The sequence below is a fragment of the Hordeum vulgare genome, chromosome 5H (assembly GCF_904849725.1).
Source record: "Hordeum vulgare subsp. vulgare chromosome 5H, MorexV3_pseudomolecules_assembly, whole genome shotgun sequence".
Lineage (NCBI taxonomy): Eukaryota > Viridiplantae > Streptophyta > Magnoliopsida > Poales > Poaceae > Hordeum > Hordeum vulgare.
Genome location: NC_058522.1, coordinates 549,424,155 through 549,431,071, shown reverse-complemented (window position 1 = coordinate 549,431,071; position 6,917 = coordinate 549,424,155).

The following is a 6,917-nucleotide window of genomic DNA, read 5'->3' as shown; positions in this document are numbered from 1 at the left end:
CACTTACGACCCAAGACCCGACGCAAGAGGACGTATCGCCCAGCGAAGAGTCGACAGGGGTCGAGCCCACCGTGATGGTCACGATATGGACCGTCCAAGTGGAAGCAGGACCATCGTGTCCGGTCCCGAGTGTTTTAGTCGAGCCATCCGCTCGGCTGACATCCCGCCCAACTTCCGATTGGCAGCGGGAATCGGTAAATTTACGGGAGAGTCCAAGCCAGAAACATGGCTAGACGACTACCGAGTGGCAGTCCAGATCGGAGGAGGGGACGACTACGTCGCCATGAAGCACCTCCCTCTGATGCTCGACGGCTCGGTGCGAGCGTGGCTGAATCAACTAGCCCCCTCGAGCATTTACAGTTGGGCGGATCTGGCTCGAGTGTTCATCCGGACCTTCGAAGGGACATGCAAGCGCCCTGCGGGCCTCGTGGAGCTCCAGCACTGCGTCCAGAAGCCGAATGAGCCCCTGCGCGACTTCATCCAGCGCTGGACGACTCTCTACCACACGGTGGAGAACATCACCAAACATCAAGCAGTCTGCGCATTCAAGGCAGGCGTGAGGTACAGGGAGCTGTACTTGAAGTTTGGCCGAACAGGCGACATCTCCATGAGCAAGATGATGGAGATAACAGCTCGCTACGCAAATGGCGAAGAAGAGGACCGTATCCGAAGCGGCAAGCACAAGACAGTCGGCGACGGAGAAGGAAGCAACACTCAGAATCAAAAGCAAAAAGCTCCATCCACTCCGCAGGCAGAAGCTGCAGTCGTGACCAATGCCAAGTTCAAAGGCAAAGGGAAGGCGCAGTATACCCCCAAGAAGAAGCCGTTCAATAATCCCATCCTGGACCAACCATGCCCGGTTCATACGAAGATGGACGAAGAGGGCAACCCCATATATCCCAAGCATACCACTCGGCAGTGCCGACTCCTGATCCAGGGATTCGGCGAAGGACAACCGAGTGAGAAGGTCAGCGAACAAGATGAGGAGGATAAGGAGGACCCGTTCCCCCAAGTCCATGCGACACTCATGATTTTTGCTGACGTCGAAAGCAAGAGTCGACTGAAGCTGGTGAACAGGGAGGTCAACATGGCCGTTCCGACCAGCCCCAAGTTCCTTAAATGGTCTCAGACCGCGATCACCTTTGACCAGTCGGATCATCCAGCGCATGTCCCCACCCCAGGAAGACAGGCTCTGGTCGTCGACCCGGTGGTGGAAGGAGTCCGACTGCGTAAAGTCCTCATGGACAGCGGCAGCGGGTTGAACATCATGTACGCCGACACTCTCAAGGGAATGGGCATTCCGATGTCCAAACTCAGCGAGAGCAGTATGCAGTTCCACGGAGTCGTCCCTGGACGGAAGGCCAAGTCACTCGGCCAGATCGCGTTGGACGTCGTTTTCGGCTCCGACAAGAACTTTCGCAAGGAGAAGCTCACATTTGAGGTGGTGGATTTCCAGAGCGCTTACCACGCGATTCTGGGCCGCCCAGCATATGTGAGCTTCATGGCCCGTCCATGCTATGTATACTTGAAGTTGAAGATGCCAGGCCCGAAAGGCGTGATCACCATCACGGGCAATCGTTAGCGAGCTGAAGAGTGTCTGCAGCAGGGATCAAGAATCGTCGACTAGCAGATGGCTATTCTCGAGCTCGACGAGTACAAGAAGACAGTCGACCCTGCCGACCTGATGCGCTCAAAGAAACCAGCTTCTGGGTCCGCATTCCAGTCGGCGGGAGAGACGAAGAAGGTCAGCATCCACCCGACGGACGACTCTACTGCCCCGACGAACATCTCCACCACCCTCGATCCTAAATAGGAAGCCGAGCTCACCCAATTCCTCCGTGAGAACTGGGACATCTTCGCATGGAAACCCTCTGACATGCCAGGTGTACCCAGGGAGTTGGCTGAGCACCGACTGCATGTGGATCCCGCCGCTCGGCCCGTTCGAGAGCGCCTGCGCCGGTCTGCCGCGCACAAGAGGAAGGCAATCGGGGAAGAGGTGGCCAAGCTGCTGGCCGCCAACTTCATTCGCGAGGTTCACCACTCCGAGTGGCTCGCCGATGTTGTCATGGTGCCCAAGAAGGACAAGTCGCTCCGAATGTGCATCGACTTCAAGCATCTCAATAAGGTCTGCCCGAAAGACCATTTTCCGCTCCCCCGCATAGATCAAATTGTCGTTTCGACTGCGGGATGCGAGCGTTTGTCATTCCTTGATGCCTACTCGGGCTATCATCAGATCCGTCTGTATGGTCCCGATGAGTTAAAAACAGCCTTCATCACCCCGTTCGGGTGCTTCTGCTACATCACTATGCCTTTCGGTCTGAAGAATGCAGGAGCTACCTTTATGCGCATGATCCAAAAATGCCTCCTTGACCAGATCGGTCGGAATGTGGAGGCATATATGGATGATATCGTAGTCAAGTCACACAAAGGTTCCGACCTGCTCACAGACTTGGCAGAAACATTCGCCAATCTTCGTAGATACGATATCAAGCTCAACCCAGCCAAATGTTCATTCGGCGTTCCCAGCGGAAAGTTACTCGGTTTCTTCGTTTCCGAACGAGGGATCGACGTCAACCCCGAAAAGATCGGGACCATCGTCCGAATGGAGAGGCCGGTCAGAATACACGATGTTCAACGGCTCACAGGTTTCCTAGCGGCTTTGAGCAGGTTCATCAGTCGACTCGGCGAGAAAGCACTTCCTCTGTACCGACTCATGAAGAAATCAGATACTTTCGAGTGGACAGATGAAGCCCAAGTCGCTTTCGATGACCTCAGAGTCTTACTTTCCACCCAGCCAGTTCTTACTGCTCCGCTCAGTAAAGAGCCCCTTCTTCTGTATATCGCGGCTACAAATCAAGTCGTCAGTACTGTTCTTACAGTCGAACGAGAAGAAGAAGGCAAAGCATACAAAGTTCAGCGGCCAGTGTACTACATCTCCGAAGTCGTGACTCCTTCCAAGCAGAGGTATCCCCACTATCAAAAACTTATCTACGGGATTTACATGACTGCGAAGAAGGTGGCTCATTATTTCCAAGACCACTCGGTGTCTGTCGTTTCTGATGCTCCGTTGTCGGAAATTCTCCACAATTGAGACGCATCAGGCCGAGTGGCAAAGTGGGCAATGGAGATGCTGTACTGTGATATCAAGTTCGAGGCCAAGAAAGCTATTAAGTCTCAAGCCCTGGCTGACTTTATAGCAGAATGGGTAGAACAACAGCAACCGACCCACATCTGCCCGGCTCATTGGACAATGTTCTTCGATGGGTCTAAGATGTTGAATGGCTCCGGCGCTGGGGTTGTGATCATTTCACCAAAGGGCGACAAGCTCAAGTACGTGCTACAGATACACTTCGATTCCTCCAACAACGAGGCAGAGTATGAAGCTCTCCTCTACGGGTTGCGCATGGCCATCTCACTCGGCGTCCGTCGCCTGATGGTCTACGACGATTCGATTTGGTGGTCAATCAAGTGATGAAAGAGTGGGACGTCAGGAACCCCACCATGACCACATACTGCAACGCAGTAAGGAAGCTGGAGAAGAAGTTTGAAGGTCTGGAGCTCCACCATGTTCCGAGACTGAAGAACCAAGCAACTGATGAGTTGGCAAAACTCGGATCCACTCGGAGACCAGTCCCGAGTGACGTCTGCCTCGAGCACCTCCACCTTCCTTTAGTCAAGGAAGATCCTTTCACAGAGGAACCAGTACAACCCAAGAGCACAACAGATCCGACTGAAGTCGATGTACCTGCTGTGGTTGATCTGGTCATGGAGATCCTCGCTGCCACCCCCGAGTGGACTGTTCCGATCATTGCATATATTCTGAGACAGGAACTACCAGAAGACGAAGCTCAGGCCAGGCAGATAGTCCGCAGGTCAAAGGCATTCTCTGTCATTGACGGCCAATTGTACAAGGAGAGTGTTTCAGGCGTTCTTCAACGCTGCATTTCCCCAGAGGAGGGGCAGTTGATCCTGGAAGAGATTCACTTGGGAACCTGCGGTCATCATGCCTCTTCAAGAGTAATCGTCGCCAAAGCATTCAGGGCTGGTTTTTTCTGGCTACAGGCGAGTGAGATGGCTAAAGACATGGTCGACCGATGCGAGGGCTGTCGGTTCTACTCCAACAAGTCCCACAAGCCAATTTCTGCATTGAAGACAATCCCGCTTGTGTGGCCGTTCGCAGTTTGGGGATTAGATACAGTCGGTCCCTTCAAGACAGGTCAAGGAGGCTACACTCATGTGTTGGTGGCAGTCGACAAGTTCACAAAATGGATAGAAGCCAAGCCCATCAAGAAACTCGACGCTTCAACAGCCGTCACGTTTGTCAGGGACATCATCTCCAGATTCGGTGTACCTCACAGCATAATCACGGATAACGGGACAAACTTTGATTCGGACAGATTCAAAGGTTTTTGTGCAAGCCAAGGTATCCGAGTGGATTTTGCTTCCGTAGCACATCCTCAATCCAATGGACAAGCAGAGCGGGCGAATGGACTTATTCTTCAGGGTTTAAAGCCCCGACTCTTACGAGAGGTGGGACATGCCGCTGGCGCTTGGGTCACCGAGTTACCTTCAGTACTTTGGGGTCTTCGCACAACCCCGAACAGATCTATAGGGCGATCGCCGTTCTTCCTCGTTTACTGAGCAGAAGCGGTCCTTCCGAGTGACTTGCTTCATAATGCTCCACGAGTCGAACTCTTCTCCGAAGCTGAAGCTGAACAAGCAAGGCAAGATGGAGTGGACCTTCTAGAGGAGGAGCGCGAGATGGCACTGACTCGCTCAACCATTTATCAACAAGATCTACGGCGTTTTCATGCACGCCACGTCAGGAGTCGCACGTTCCAAGCAGGCGACCTGGTGCTCCGAGTGGATCAGCAAAGACCTCACAAGTTGGCCCCGACCTGGGAAGGACCCTTCATCATCTCCAAGGTGCTGAACAACGAAGCATACAGACTCTACAACATCAAGAGGGAGACAGACGAGCCACGCGCATGGAACGGAGACCTCTTGAAGCGCTTCTACTCGTGATCGTCGACTGAAGCAGTGTAAAGAACTAGCATTGATGGAATAATATAAAGCGGATTCAGTTTTTGCAGTCTCAGAATTCTTCCACAGTTGCAGACTCTGGTCACTCAAAAAAAAACTTAGCTGTGATCAAGAATCACCTAAGTTCTAACTTTCTCCGAGTGTGCACTAAACGTCGCACTCGGGGACTTAGCTGTGATCAAGAATCACCTAAGTACTAACTTCCTCCGAGTATGCACTCAAGGTCGCACTCGGGGACTTAGCTGTGATCAAGAATCACCTAAGTACTAACTTCCTCCGAGTGTGCACTCAAGTTCGCACTCGGGGACTTAGCTCTGATCAAGAATCACCTAAGTACTAACTTCCTCCGAGTGTGCACTCAAGGTCGCACTCGGGGACTTAGCTGTGATCAAGAATCACCTAAGTACTAACTTCCTCCGAGTGTGCACTCAAGGTCGCACTCGGGGACTTAGCTGTGATCAAGAATCACCTAAGTACTAACTTCCTCCGAGTGTGCACTCAAGGTCGCACTCGGGGACTTAGCTGTGATCAAGAATCACCTAAGTACTAACTTCCTCCGAGTGTGCACTCAAGGTCGCACTCGGGACTTAGCTGTGATCAAGAATCACCTAAGTACTAACTTTCTCCGAGTGTGCACTAATCGTCGCACTCGGGGACTTAGCTGTGATCACGAATCACCTAAGTACTAACTTTCTCCGAGTGTGCACTAATCGTCGCACTTGTGCACGATCATACCGTGCTCCACCAGCTGCAGCAGATCCCCCTCCGTCACCGTGGAGGGGAGGAAGTCGCCCTGGATCCATCCCGCCGGCAGCGGCCGCTACCGCCGCTGAGCAGGCGCCGCCGTCTTCCCCTTTTTCTTCCTCGCCTCCATCTTGCTGGTCTGGCCCTTGGTCATGGCGGCGGCTGCGAGCCCTCGGGAGGAAGGAGAAGGGAGGAGTATAGGAGCGCTGGAGGTGGCAAGGAAGGCGGAGCAGGCGAGAGCAAGGGATTCGGCGAGCATAACGGAGAAGCCTCGCTGCCGAGATTTCAATAGGGTTTCGACTGGGTCGCTGGCAGGTGGCCCCGAAACCTTATCCCCCGACCCACCGCGGTGATATTAGTGGAGAGGTTGAAGGCGCGAGAATCGAGGCGTTAGGCGCTACTCGAGCGCGCTGGCGTCATCCCCGCTGGGCGCGCGGAAACCGAAATTTGAGGATCCCGGAAAATCCGCCGCTGTCAGTTGACCGGTCACGTCAAAAGATGCCGCCGAAGCACTCGGCTCCCGAGAGTCTGTTTTGCGAGTACTTCCACTCGGATCGACGATCAGAAAAGTCAAAATGGACCGAGGCAAGCAACGGCCAAGCCGAATCTGTTCCAGTCGGATTCAACTTCAAACATCGTTTCGTCGTTCCAACCTCAATCCATTCAGGGACTAATGATGGGGTTATAGTCCTAGGGTAGGGTCATATGCCTGCCCTATAGGTCCTACCCAGGGACTACCCCTCACAGAGGACAAGACCCTTAGTCAACTCCGACTGAATTAAGGAATCCCTGTCTTCCAGTCGGTAACATACCTTCGGTCCTCCAGTCGGCGACTAGCATTCGGAGGACATCGAGTCAACCGACCGTATACCACTCGGTACGTCGTAACCCCCCCTGGAGGGAAACGGTCGTACGTTTCCGGATGCATTTATTAGCATTAAGGGTGTACGTTACCTGTAACGTACACATTCAATCGCCACTACTCCACCCCTGTACCGGAACCGTTGTGGAGGGCAGTGTACTCTATATAAGCCATCCTCCCCCACTGGTAAAGGAGTTAGCAATTCATTGTATTCTCTATTCCACTCGACAACAAAGCTCCCTGAGCACTGAGACGTAGGGCTATTACC